At 42.1% G+C, this 12,603-nt stretch overlaps 1 long non-coding RNA gene across 1 annotated transcript in view; it reads right to left on the reverse strand.

The window, feature by feature from the left end:
• LOC148142264 (uncharacterized) overlaps positions 1-12,603 on the reverse strand; it is a 64,812-nt gene that overhangs the window by 11,091 nt on the left and 41,118 nt on the right. The window contains exon 4 of the long non-coding RNA XR_015752051.1: positions 2,739-2,778. This is a non-coding gene — a long non-coding RNA (uncharacterized LOC148142264). The remainder of the gene's footprint in view (positions 1-2,738; positions 2,779-12,603) is intronic.

Below are 12,603 nucleotides of genomic sequence, written 5' to 3' on the forward strand. Positions count from 1 at the left end.
CAGCCACAGCTACAGGAATATTGAGGAATGTTCACTCAGGCCACTACAGAGGCAAGCAGTTCAACAACGCCCCCTTACAAATCATGAAACTATCCCATTAATGAGCAAACTACATGTTTGAATAATTTATCTGCTGACCGAGAGAAGTTAATATTTGAATTGAATGACTAAAATTAGGCAATGCCAATAAGTCAGGTTTAAAAAAAGTCTTTCGACAATGCAGAATTTAACTTTCGCCACAGGTCATTTTAATTTAAGCCTTTTTATGTCTAATTAGTTTATGGTCAATCACCTTTGATTTCTTACCCGACAAAAGTTTGGCCAGTTGGCTGGATGACCTACATCTTTCATATCATTCAATAATAGTCTATAAAGACCAAAAGATTGTTGAGTAGTCTGGTTTTCACCTTATCCTTACCATATAGCCATTATATCATGGAGTGATAGAAAGAAGCCAGTAGCAGGAACCATCCCAAAGATCAATTGTACAACTCCATACCCTGACTGTCCAAGATTAAAGTAGTGCTGGAAAAGCACAGCAGGTCAGGCAGCATTGACTTCTTGGGCAAAAGCCTTTCATCAGGAAGGTTTCCTGATGAAGGGCTTTTGCCCAAAATGGCGATTTCAGTACCCACTTTCACCCTGTCCAAGATCAGTCCCTGGTTTTTGCTGAGATAAAACTTGAGAAACGAAAGCATATATGGTTCATTTGGGTATACCTTTACCAAACGAACCAGCTGCAATTTCCAAGAAATGCCTTTGCACCAAACTACATTGGTTTTAATTTAAGATTTCAATTATAAACCAGAGGTAAACTGTACAAAAACAAAAGAGTTAATTAAAACTCACACCATAGCCACTGATAGAGTTCAAAAATCAATTGATTAGTCTGCAAGTGAAAGTTGGTCTCAGTAATTTCTCTTCTCTTAGGCAGGTTTGAGAAGGTCTTTCTTCGATACTGAGGGTGTGAGCCTGAGAAAGGACACTGATTTTTGTTCATTTATTCTGACAGTAGATTTTTAGGCTTTTGCAGAGGCATTGCTGGTGACACTCCTCTTGGGATTTGAGATGCCTGTTGTATTTTGTCCATGTCTCTGATGCATACAGGAGGACAGGTTAATCTGCTTCCCTGTTGAGCATGAGCTTGGTGTTGGGATTGAGGTTTTTGTCATCTAACTACATCTTGTTCCTCGTATGACTCAGTGAACTCACTGATATGAGTTCTGGAACTTGGCCTCTCAGTATGAGTACTGCAGCTGTGATCGAGGTTGAAGTTGTCTTAGTTTTGGACTTGAGGTGACATCGGTTAAGTGATTTATTGCTTGTCCTCTCCAGCAGCTCCATGCTAGCAGGAAGCTGTATTGATATGGGGTATAGTGTCCCAGAAATGGACAGTAATGGAAACCATAGAATCAATATCAATTTTTGTCAAAACCTATCTGCTTCACTAATATTATTTAGAGAATAAAATCTGTCAGCCTTCTCCAGTCTGGCATCCATATTCTCAACAATGTGGTTGACTCTTAACCACCCTTTGACATGTCTGATGAAGGGCTTATGCCTGAAACCTAGACTCTCCTGCTCCTTGGATGCTGCCTGACCTGCTGTGCTTTTCGAGCACTACACTTTTCAACTCTGACTCCCCAGCATCTGCAGTCCTCACTTCCTGTTTTGACGTGGCCATACAAGCCACTCAATTTAAGAGCAATTAAGGATGTGCCAAGGTGCCCATATCCCAGGAAAGAATAAAGAAATGAAAATTATTCTGGTCTATGGATTACATACAACAAAAATACATTACCATCTGATTACAGATTTCCAAACATATTGAGCAGTATTTACTATTGATATAAGGAAAATGCAATTGCTACAATTGTTACAATGCAACCACTAATGTTATTATTGTTCTGGATGAGGTAACAAAATTACATTACGATCTTAAACCAGACCACCAAATGAAACACAGCCTAGTTCAGTCCATGGGTTGGGTGCATGTCCCTGGGCACACAGGGATCCTTCAGCATTACGATGAGAGTTGCCAGTGCAGTCCAAGGTGCAGCAGCAGCTTATAAGTAAGAGGGATATGTGCCATGAGGATTTCTGGAGGTTGGCACAAATTGGGCTTCATGGTTGGTGCCCATGCAGCATGCCCTGAAGTAATGATACCTGGTATCTAATGTGGAGGTCATTTGGAGCAACTGCTGAGGTGAACATGGCAGTTGCTCACCCTGATTTCCATGTCAAGTTTTCTCAATGCACAGTTTGTTTGGCAAGTTAATGAACATTTCTGCACCAGACGACTTATGACTTTATTTGGATTAAGCTACATCACAATTCATTGATTAATTTTGGAGCCTCTTGTGACTCATTAAGAAAAAAGCATTTCAGATTACACAATTAAAATTATAAGGCTGATTAAAGATGTGTTTTCTTCAATAGTTCACAGTTTTGCATAAAATGCACTAAATGGTGTGTTGACTTTTCCTGTAATTGGTGAGAACACTTTCCCTCCCACCCTGGGAGTGTATTTCTTCTCTGTCACCTGGAACAGAGATACTCCTGCACTGCTTTCACCAAGACAAACGCTTTGTCGACAATACAAAATTTTACCCGGAAGGATGTTGTGATTTTTCACCAGAGTGTGTGTAGATGGGAGAGAGAAAGACATAGAGAGACAAAGAGAGAGAAACCCAGACAGGGAAGAGAAAGGGAGAGAAAAAAAATTGTAACTCACTTACTTTGTTGACGAAATTGATTCCTCTAGAAAGACTTGATTCTCTGAAATAAATAAAACACAAATTGCTAAAATTTACATAAATGTACTTTCCAAAAGAATATAAATCTGACCTAAACAATGTCTTGCTCCAAGTCATTATGATGTTATTGGAGAAGCAGGAGACTGGAGATTTCACTTAAGTGGATTGTGCAGACTCAAGGAGTTAACTCCTCTCTCACTGCAAGCCAGACTTTATCCTTTCAATGCAGTTAACTCTTTTACTTTTCTCCCAAATTCCAACATTTTCTGAACGTATAGTATGTTCTTTTGGTGTATTTACAAATATAACCTTTCGAGTTTTGAGATGACATAAGCATGTTTGCTGCTGCACTCTCTGATATATTAATAATAATAGGCTATTTAGATGATGGAGGTGCCATTTAATTTTGGTATATTCTATGTGTGTCACTTATTCAGGACTAAGTGAACAATTATTTTTAAGTATGACGCTGTAATCGACAACATTCCTGGCTGAAATTAAGAAATGTACTGCAGCCCGGTTCATACTCTCTATCCAGGTGCAAAAGCTCCATGCATTTTGCTGTTCAATGTTCCAGCAGTAACTAGAAGCAAATGTTCACAGCTCTCTGCTAAATGGGCAATTTAATCTCAATTTTCTGCAAAAAAGGGTAGCACCATCAACTGCAGAATGGAATTTACTCATTTCAGGGATTTTATTGCAAAGTGATTCATGTTGAACATCTCTGAAGAAAATTCCATCATACTGAGCTGAAACCCTATTACCTCTTCTTAATGCTGATGGTAAGTTTTGTCTGGCAAATTGAAAGTGACAACAAATTGGTCTCGACTGTAGAAACTGTGCTACGCATTGACCAAGTTATAAGCATAAAGCAAATTATACACAAACACAATCAATAATAAATGGAACACAAGAAATCTGTTACTTGTAATGAAAGGTGCCAACAAAGTCAATTATAATTAAAAAAGGGCAAATGAGTTCTGATCTCAAGACACCCGAAGGATTTGGTATTTAGTGACAGCATTCAAACCCATCTCCTTAACCAGGTACCAGAGTTGCGAAATGTACGTGTCATGCTCCAATGCCATCAGGCACTGATTTTTACTGGGTTCGGTTTGTGGAGCATTATAGAGCAAGGGTTTGTGTAGGGTGGAGGAAGATTGGGCTTCCTTTACATTTCTGCAAATTGTCCTCACCTGCCTTTCACTGACAGTGTCCCCAGGGCTCAGGAAGACAGGTTAAATGTTGTCATAATATTTAAATGTACTCATTATAATTCTCACAATAGTGATAAAATATGAACTACTGGATTTCAAATGCTATCATCTGATTTCAACATCTGGCACTTTAATGAAATTAAAAGGTTTTTAATAAAAGGTATAAAACATAGACAGATTTCAACTGGCCAGAGCACTCACCTGCCTGATCATAAAGATGGGCCAAACTTCATAAAACCAATGTGAAATAAACAAAATTGTTCGAATTGAAATTAACATTTTATCAAAAGCCTGAGAAAGAACCTCATCTCCTGTTTGGGAATTTTCACAAATTGGAGACGGAACCTCACCTACAATTAGCAAACCTTAAAAAAAAACTTCTGTTGTCAAAATACTCAACACAAGGTGATAATACAAGGCTGAAAACAACAAATGCTTGAGATCACAGTGGTTCAGGTGACATCCATGGAGAGAGAGAGAGAGAAAGCCAATTTTTTTGAGTCTAGATGACTCTTTACCATATTTCAAGGAGTCATTTCCACAGAACTGGAACCAGGAGTAGAAAGTACCTCTCAAGAAAGAAAAAAAACATTGTCCAATAACAATACAGGTTATAAAGAAACTTCAAAATGTGGAAATCTCAAAGTATAACTGAAATGTTCACTACTGCTGATGATATGAGACAGCAATTAAAACAACTATAGCCTTAAGATCAAACGCTACACCTGAAGAATTTTAAGCTTTGTATTCCCTTTAATCTTCCTTTTATGTTGGACGGTGTTCCTTTTTAACTTTAAACTTGTGCATGCGACATTGCAGTTCATTATTTTTACCTCGGAGATAACAGACAGTAAAACTGTTCATTCTTTCATCCAAAAAACTGATAATTATCTCTTTACTAATATGGTAGAAATTGGATAACTGCATTTTAATTACAGAGAGCTATATCTTCATGCTAAAAGGGCATTAATCTTTGTTGTGGCCATTTGTGGAGATTGGAAAAAAGGGGAGCGATTCATTTTTCTTATTTCAAAATATACTTTACTCATAAAAATTTCTTTGTGTGTGTGTGGGTAAGCGTCACTTAAGAAATTTGGTTCTGTACAGTATCATATGAAGATACAAACAAGCATTGGAGCTTGACTCCAACCAATAAACAAACCAAAAGCATTTTTTACTTGTACAAGGCTATATTTACAAATTTGAAGCATTGGAAGGGTCCAATAACTGAATGGACCCCCATTTGACTTTGGCAGGAAGTTCTTAGATGATCTTTCTCCCAGCGGCAGCTACCCCAGGCTTTAATACATCCCTCAGCACATAGTCCTAGGCTTTGGAATGTGCCAGTCGGCACTGCTTGGTTGGGATTAATTCCTTGCTCTGGAAGACCAACAAGTTTTAGGCAGACCAAAGAGCATCTTTCATTTTGAGCTGATGGTCCTCTGGCCGTAGGTAATGTTCAGCTCTGTGTGTATCTGGGGAACAGTCAGTAGAGCACTGAGTCCTGTGTCACAGAGCTGCCCGGAATGAACCTCAATAAAAGCCATTGCATCTCTCTCCAGAGTCCCTTTGTAAAGAAACATTCTAGAAGGAGATATGTGACAGTCTCTATCCTGCAGACTGACCTGATGTACATGAAGGTTCTCACAGGTAGTGTCCTTTTCACCACCAGCCAAATGATGTCTTGGTTGTTCTTGGAAAGTTCTGGAGATGGGGCATTCTGCCAAATGACTTCAGGGAACAAGCCGACAAAAATCCACCCTCTCCTTTTCCCACAGGGTCACTTCCTGAAGGACTTGTGGTTAAGGGTATCTTTCTTCGCAAATTTCTCCAGAAAGGACAGGTGATATGGAATGATCCAACTAATTCGAGCATTCCATTGTAACAAGGCCAGACCCATCTTCTGCACCACCAGGGAGAGGTAGAACACAAGTACTTAGTATTTGTGTACTGTGGGTCAATGCACATCTTGATGCAGCCACACACAAAGGTGGCCATTAAAATTAGGGTGGTGTTGGCTATATTTCCCCCAATTATACATGGTGTCCATATGGACATGGTCCACCTGCTCTCCACATGAAGTAGAAGTTGGTTCGGGTGACTGCAATGGTATAGGCCCAGGGAATGAGCCAGACCTGCACCACATGCAACAACAAAGAGAGTGTCTCATACCTGATGACCAGGGTGTTGCCTGCTATGGAGAGGGAGTAGTGCTCCCAGAAGCCCAGTTTCTTCCTCACCTTGGCGTTGTGCTTCTCCCAAGATGTCTCTGAACAATGTTCCCATCAGCGTCAGGTAATCCGTCCTGACGGTGAAAGAGATAAAAAATTGCTTGGGTCCAGTTCCCAAAGAATATGGCCTCGCTCTTACCTCGATTTACCTTGGCTCCTGAGACCGGTTCGAACTGGTCACAAATGCTCATGAGTCTTTGCACTGACTGCGGACCCAAGCAGCGGACCCAACATCATCCATGTAGAGGGAGGCTTTGACCTGCAGGCCTCTGCTGCCTAGAATAGTCACTCCTCTCAGGATCGCATCCTTCCTGATGGCTCTTTCCAACACACAAACAAGGCAGGAGAAAGTGGGCAGCCCTGTCTGACTCCCGATCTGATCAGAAAGCCTTGCTTTCCTCCCATTGACTGAGACTGCACTAATGATGTTGGTATAGGGCAGTCGGATCCAACTGCAGATTCATTCCCCAAAGTCCTTTTTGGAGAGCAGTCCCACATGTAAGTGTGCGATATCCTGTTGAAGGCCTTCCCCTGATCCAGGCTGATAAGGCAGGTATCTAACCGCCCCCCCCCGCCCCCATCCTGCTCCTAGGCAATTGTATCCCTAAAGAGTGTGAGGCTTTCAGAGATCATCCTGCCTGGTACAGCACAGGTTTGATCAGGGTGACATCACCAATCCCAGAGCAGACCTGACCCGGTTGGTGATGACCTTAGACTGGATTTTGTAATCTGCACCCAGTAGTGAAACTGGTCTCCAATTTCTAATTTCCAGACGGATGGAAATTAGAAGGTAACATCACCTTCACTTACAAGCAGAAGTGATTTTACCTTGGCTTATAGATTTGCACATGTTACCCATGTGCTGTTGTTCAAGACCCTCCATGATAAAGGACAAGAATGATGGGGAGGTTGCACTGTCTATGGGCTTTGTGTGATACAGTCTGGCATAAAAGGATTGGCTGAGCTTCAGGATGTCAGACTGGGATGACGTTACAGAGCCATCTTCCTCCTTCAGGCTGCTGACCACAGAGCTCTTCCTGCACCCCTTCTGGAAGAAGAAATGTGAGCATGTTGCATCCTCCTCCACAGTGTGGGCTCTTGACTGTATGATTATCTTGGAAACCTCCAAGGCAAAGAGTGAGGTTTGTTAGCTCTTCACCACCTGGAAATCCTCCCTTGATATCGACCCCATTGTCTGCTGCAGGAGTGGGTTCAGCATGATTTTCTGGAGTTTCGATGGCTTTCTCCATTTCTCTCTCTCTCTCTCTCACCTTCTGAACACCTTTGAGGAGAAAACCTCTCAATGTTCCCCTTGACTGTTTCCTACCAGTCCAGTGGAGACTCAAAGAGGGGCTTGATGGTTCTCCAAACTGTGCAATCCCTTTTGAGATCCTCAATGTGTTCTGGATCAACAGTTTCATGTTCAGCTTCCACATTCCATTGCCAGCCTGTTAGTCATCTTGTAGGTTACAGTCAGCTGCCAGAAGCAATGGTCAGAAAAGAACACTGGCTTGGTGATGGTCATCTGACCGAGAATGTGCCAGATGCAAACAGGAACTCAAATAGCTGGTCGCGGTCGGACAGACCAATGTCTATGCTGCACTCCATCTGCAGGGGTGCTGAAGACTTTGTGCAGCTTGATGACCTTTACTGTTTCCATCAGGACTGATTCACCCCTCACCTGGTCATAGCGAATATCAGAACGGCGTGGTTGGTCAGTTGATCATCCCACCTCTATTCCAGATCCTTCAAAATTGGAAATGGGTTGTTTGGAAATTTTAATATTCAACTGATCCCAATCCATCCACGATTTTAGATGTTAAAATGAAATCCAAGTGTCAAGAAAAGAGCATGAGGCAAGAGATTGTTGGTCATGGTGAAACCATAGCTTTTGTGGGATAAATTGGTAAAGGGAGGATGGAGGAGAGGGGGGTGCAGAGCAAATGTTTAGATTAGATTTCATACAGTTTGGAAACAGGCCCCTTGGCCCAACCAGTCCACACCGACCCTCCAAAGTAACTCACCCAGACCCATTTCCCTCTGACTATTTGACCTAACGCTATGGGCAATTTAGCATGGCCAATTCACCTGACCTGTACATCTTTGGACTGTGGGAGGAAACCGGAGCACCCGAAGGAAACCCATGCAGACACAGGGAGAATGTGCAAACTCCACACAGACAGTCACCCAAGGCTGGAATCGAACCTGGTATTGTGAGGCAGCAGTGCTAACCACTGAGCCACTATGCCGCCTATGCAAAGCAGGGAAGAGATGCAAGATGTGATGCAAATAACCATGTCTCTGAGATTCCTGGCAGCTCTCATTAACAGCTGGAGTTTCCAGTTTAGCACCAACAAACAACAACATTGGAAGACTTCCCACAGTGTTGAAGCACTGGGGGAGGTACAAAGATAATGTGGTGCCAAGGCAATTTGAGGGATTGAGACTGGAACAGGATGATACAGATTTTAAAGTAGAGGCATTTTAAATCCATCTTATTCTTTGCTGATGTGGTGATCCTGCCATGTATTTCCAGTGTTCTGTTTTCCAGCAGCTATTTTTCATACTCCTCTATAAATGCAAATTCAAACAACCAATTTGTAAATGTGCCTTAGCCCATTGAAGTGTACATTTAGCAACTTTATTGAAACAAAAACCAACAATAACATGAATAGAATACTGGAACTTCTACAATTAGAACAAAAACGGTGATCAATCTGCACTCTGCTCTTTCTAAAGGTGAAAATTCAACATATTATGCAGCAGAGTTTGGAAAAGTGCAGAAGTAACATGAGTGACTTCAAATTCCCTAATATTGATTGGTATCTCCTTAATGCAAATAGTTTGGATGGAGCAGAATTTGTCAATTATGTCCAGGAAGGATTCCTGACCCAATATGTAGATAGACTGACTAGAGGGGAGGCCATATTGGATTTCATGCTTGTCAACAAACCAGGTCAGGTGTCAGATCACTCTGTGGGAGAGCATTTCAGTGATAGTGATCACAACTCCCTGACCTTTACGATTCTCATCGAGAGGGTTAGGAGCAGACAGTATGGGAAAGTAGTTAATTGGGGGAGGGGAAATTACAATGCAAGTTGGCAGGAACTGGTCTGCTTAAATTGGGAGCAGATATTCTCAGGGAAATGCACGACAGAAATGTGGACCTTGTTTAGAGAGCACTTGCTGTGAGTGCTGGATAGGTTTATCCCACTGCGACAAGGAAGAGACGGTAGAGTGAAGGAACCTTGGGTGACAAGAGACGTGGAACAGCTAGACAAGAGGAAGAAGGAAGCTTACTTCAGAATGAGGAAGCAGGGATCAGACAGGGCTCTAGAGGGTCACAAGGTAGCCAGGAAGGAACTGAAGAATGGACTTAGGAGAGCTAGAAGGGGACAGGAAAAAGCCTTGGTGAGTAGGATTAAGGAAAACTCCAAGGTGTGAGGAACAAGGGGATGGCCAGAGTGAAGGTAGGGCTGATCAGGAATAGTGGAGGGAACTCGTGTCTGGAGTCAGAGGAGGTAGGGAAGTTCCTTAATGAATACTTTGTTTCAGCATTCACTACTGAGAAGGACCTTGTCATTTGTGAGGACAGTGTGAAACAGACTGATGTGTTTGAACAGGTTGATGTGAAGGAGGAGGATGTGCTTGAAGTTTTGAAAAACATGAGGATAAATAAGTCCCTTGGGACAAACGGGATATACCTAATGTTACTATGGGAAGTGAAGGAAAAGATTGCTGTGCCATTAGTTATGATCTTTGCATCCTCATTGTCCACTGGAGTAGTACCAGATTATTGGAGGGTGGCAAATATTATTCCCTTGTTCAAGAAAGGGAGTAGGGATAACCCTGGGAATTACAGACCAGTGTGTCTTATGTTGGTGGGCAAAGTATTGGGAAGGATTTTGAGAGACAGAATTTATGATTACTTGGAAAACTATAGTTTGATTAGAGATAGTCAGCATGGCTTTGTGAGGGGAATGTCGTGCCTCACAAACATCATTGAATTCTTTGAGGATGTGACAAAACACACTGATAAAAGTAGAGTAGTGGATGTGATGTACATGGAATTTAGCAAGCCATTTGATAAGGTTCACCATGGTAGGCTCATTCAGAAAATAAGAAGGCATAGGACACAGAGAAATTTGGCTGGCCCATAGAAGACAGAGAGAGGTAATTGATGGAAAGTATTCAGGGTCGAGGGTGTAGTGCTGGAAAAGCACTGCAGGTCAGGCAGCATCCGAGGAGCAGGAGAATCAACATTTTGGGCGTAGGCCCTTCATCTGGAATGATTCTGGTCTTCAGAATAGTCAGTCCTCACTTTCTTCATGGAAAGTATTCAGCCCAGAACTCAGTGGCCAGTAATGTTCTGGGACTCTATTCTTTGTGATTTTTATAAATGACTTGGATGAGGAAATGGAAGGATCGGTTAGTAAGTTTGCCATTGACATGAATATTGGTGGAGTTGTGGATAGTGTGGAGGGCTGTTGTATGTTGCAACAGAACATTAACAGGATGCAGAATTAGGCTGAGAAGTGGCAGATGGAGTTCAACCTGGAAAACTGAAGTGATTCATTTTGGAAGGTTGAATTTGAATGCAAATTACAGGGTTAAAGGCAGGATTCTCAGCAGTGTGGAGGAACAGAGGGATCTTAGTGTCCATGTCCATAGATCCCTCAAAGTTGCCACTCAAGTTGATAGGGTTATTAAGAAGGCGTATGGTGTGTTGGCTTTCATTAGCCGAGGATTGAGTTTAAAAGTGACGAGGTTATGCTGCAGCTCTATAAAGCCCTGGTTAGACCACACTTGGAATATTGTGTTCAGTTCATTATTGGAAAGATTTAGAAGCTTTAGAGAGGATGCAGAGGAGAATTACTAGGATGCTGCCTGGACTGGAGGGCACGTCTTATGAAGAAAGGTTGATGATGTTAGGGCTTTTCTCATTGGAACGAAAAACGATGAGAAGTGACTTGAAAGATAGGTACAAGGTGATGACAGGCAGAGATAAAGTGGATAACCAGAGACATTTTCCCAGGGCAGAGATGGCTATGATGAGGGGCCATAATTTTAAGGTAATTGGAGGAGGTTTAGGGAACGTGTCAGAGGTCGGTTCTTTACACAGAGAGTGGTGGGTGCGTGGAATACACAGGCAGAAGTGGTAGCAGAGTCAGATACATTAGGGACATTTAAGTGACTCTTGGATAGGCACATGGAAGATAGTACAATGAAGAGTATGTTGGTTAGTACAATATCGAGGTCTGAAGGGCCTGCACTGTGCTGTACTGTTTAATGTTCTACATTAGAAAAAAACACTTGTCTGGAGAATTCTAGGTGGTTGGAATAAACAGGCTGCCTGGAATGGTGTCAACTTTATTTGAAATGCTTACATTTGAAGCATTTAAACTGTGTTGGTTATAAATAAATTTCTTAAAACAAATACTGTAGTCATGGATTTGGAGCCAACTGTATTAACATATGTGACTCATATTTACAGCATCGTTGCTAAGTTGTCTGACTCTGACATGAATGACAGACAGAATCAGAGAGCTTAGCTTCTACATCCCTTTGCTTAACAAAGATGTCCTTTTTGAAGGAATGTAGTTAAAGCCAATAATTCAGGCCTTTTATTAAATCAATCCAAAACAACCATCACTGATCACTAAATGCTTTTTTAAACTTTTCTATAATTTCTTTTGCGCTACCCTACTTCACAGTTGAAAAGTGTCACAGCAGGTTAGTCAGCATGTGAGAATCAGGAGAATCAATGTTTTGGGCATAAACCTCTGATCAGGACTGCTGATCAGCCCTTTCCTGATGAAGAGCCTATGCCAGAAACGTTGATTCTCCTGCTCCTCAGATGCTGCCTGACTGCTGCGCTTTTCCAGTGCCACCCTTTTCAACTCTGATCTCCAGCATCTGCAGTCCTCACGTTATCCTACTTCAGAGTGTTGGTCACTCAATACTGATTGTTTCAGGCATTGGGGTAGAGGGTTTGAAGGTCAGGGGGAGGGTTGGGGGTAAGTAGCAAGGAGCTGTGTGGAAAGGCTCCTAACACATTTCCAAAAAGATATGGAACATTTCAAGGGTGGACAGCGCGGCTGGCTGCTAGCTTCTACTCACTAGACAAATTAGATAATGGAGTGTGGTCAGGAGGCTGCTGGGCTCCCAGGCCGAAGAATTAGTCAACCAAATGGAATGATGGGATCCGAGCAGAAATTATGAAAGCCTTTTCGAATAAATTCCCTGCAAAAAGCAGAGATTCTGCAAAATACCACAAGGACGTAACATCAGGGTGTGAACAAGTACCTCTGAGTTAAAGAGATGCTAATGAGCACAAGTGTGACCTGGCATCAGTGGAAACAAAGGAGACGTTGCATTTCAACTCTTCCCCGGAACAGA

Source organism: Chiloscyllium plagiosum, unplaced genomic scaffold, assembly GCF_037043375.1.
Source record: "Chiloscyllium plagiosum isolate Xiang-an unplaced genomic scaffold, Cpla_swu_hap1 HiC_scaffold_29, whole genome shotgun sequence".
Classification (NCBI taxonomy): Eukaryota; Metazoa; Chordata; class Chondrichthyes; order Orectolobiformes; family Hemiscylliidae; genus Chiloscyllium; species Chiloscyllium plagiosum.